The sequence below is a fragment of the Rhinopithecus roxellana genome, chromosome 5 (assembly GCF_007565055.1).
Source record: "Rhinopithecus roxellana isolate Shanxi Qingling chromosome 5, ASM756505v1, whole genome shotgun sequence".
NCBI classification, from domain to species: Eukaryota; Metazoa; Chordata; class Mammalia; order Primates; family Cercopithecidae; genus Rhinopithecus; species Rhinopithecus roxellana.
This window is the reverse complement of record NC_044553.1, coordinates 112,724,974-112,726,983: the sequence shown is the minus strand read 5'-3', so window position 1 is coordinate 112,726,983 and position 2,010 is coordinate 112,724,974. Positions and strand designations below refer to the sequence as shown.

At 42.5% G+C, this 2,010-nt stretch overlaps 1 pseudogene; it reads left to right on the top strand.

The window, feature by feature from the left end:
* The first annotated feature begins 787 nt into the window (after window positions 1-787).
* On the top strand, window positions 788-885 carry LOC115897833 (annotated as a pseudogene).
* The last annotated feature ends 1,125 nt before the right edge of the window (window positions 886-2,010 follow it).

Here is a 2,010-nt window from a genome sequence, read left to right as displayed (position 1 = left end):
AAACACACATATTTCTAAGTTTTAAAGCTTTAATTTCTACCATAGTAAATACTGATAACATAAACGAAAAGATCCTTTGAGTCCTCAACTTTTTTTTTAAGGGACAGGGTCTCTTGTCACCCAGGCTGGAAGGAACACAATGGTACAATCACAGCTCAATGCAACCTTGATATCTTGGGGTCAGGTGATTCGCCTGCCTCAGAGGCCTCTCAGGTAGCTAGGACCATGGGCACACGCCACCACAGGCTACTTTTAAAATTATTTGTAGAGGCCAGGCACAGTGGCTCACGCCTGTAATCCCAGCACTTTGGGAGGCCAAGGTGGGTGGATCACGAGGTCAGAAGATCGAGACCATCATGGCTAACACGGTGAAACCCTGTCTCTAATAAAACTACAAAAAATTAGCCGGGCGTGGTGGCGGGCACCTGTAGTCCCAGCTACTCAGGAGGCTGAGACAAGGAGAATGGCGTGAACCCGGGAGGCAGAGCTTGCAGTGAGCCGAGATCGCACCACTGCACTCCAGCCTGGGCGACAGAGCGAGACTCCATCTCAAAAAAAATTATAATTATTATTATATTATTTGTAGAGACAAGGTCTCCTCCCCTATGTTGCCCACGCTAGTTTCAAACTCCTGGGCTCAAGTAATCCTCCCACCTCAGCCTCCCAAAGTGCTGAGATTATAGGTGTGAGCCACCACTCTCGGCAAGCAAATCTTTAAATACCTAACAAGTAACACTAATGTTCAAGGGACCATGAGTACACATTTAAAAATCACATCTAGGGCTCACTTTGTTAGCAAAAATATTAAATATTCAAACAATAAAGATTAGCATGGCCTCTGCGCCCAAGAACGACACGTAAATTCTTGAAGTGTTTCATTTTTTTTTAAAGTCACATCTACATAAACGAGAACATTCAACAGCTCAAAGACACCAGGCAACAACAATCCCTATTTGTTAGAAGTCCAACTAAATAAATCAGTACAGTTGTCACAAAAAGGAAAGGGTAATGAAAAAGAGAACAAGGAAGCCGAATGAAGGAGGCAGAAGGAAGGCAACTATGGGTAGCAGCAGTTCCCTTCAAACAACCCAAGCAAATTCTGCTTCTTTGGAACTTATTCCTATTTCCCTCTTGCACTCATTTTCCCTCTTGTATTGCTGCTGTAACTCTTGCCAACTGAACTTATCTGCTGCATTGCATTTTAATTTTAATTGTTTTTTGAGGGTTTTTGTTTTTTTTTTTTTTTTTTTTTTTTTTGATACAGAGTTTCACTCTTGTTGCCCAGGGTGGAATGCAATGGCGCAATCTCGGCTCACTGCAACCTGCGCCTCCTGGGCTCAAGCAATTCTCCTGCCTCAGCCTCCTGAGTAGCTGGGATTACAGGCATGCGCCACAACGCCCGGCTAATATTTGTATTTTTAGTAGAGATGGGGTTTCTCCATGTTGGTCAGGCTGGTGTCTAATTCCTGACCTCAGATGATCCACCCACCTCAGTCTCCCAAAGTGCTGGGATTACAAGCGTGAGCCACTGCACTCGGCTGCATTTTAATTCTAAGCGTCTGCCACCCTCTACCCAAGTACAGACCACTTTAGTGTCTCTATCAAAGGGGAGAAATGTTGCCCTTTACAACCTTTGTGTTATTTTAATATGTTGTCTACTGACATTTTTGGTTGTTTCTAGGGTAAATCCATAAAAATAAATAATTATAGACAGAAAAAAAGCTGACCATAATTTTATACCGGTAAAAATGCCCTTAATTAATGCTCAGAGTAACAATTTGGGGAAAGTAAAAAGACAGTCATGTAAACTTCTAACTTTTTAGCTAGGACTCAAGACAGCAAACTGCCAAAGCTGCTATGGGTTAGCGCTACGTACTAAAGCTAAAGCGTATCATTCCATCAAGGCCATACCAGAAACAAAGCACGCACCTGAAAAAACACTGTCTAAATACAAGAAGGAATACACAAATATACAATGGTTTTTGTAAGGCATCAATACAAGCACACTGG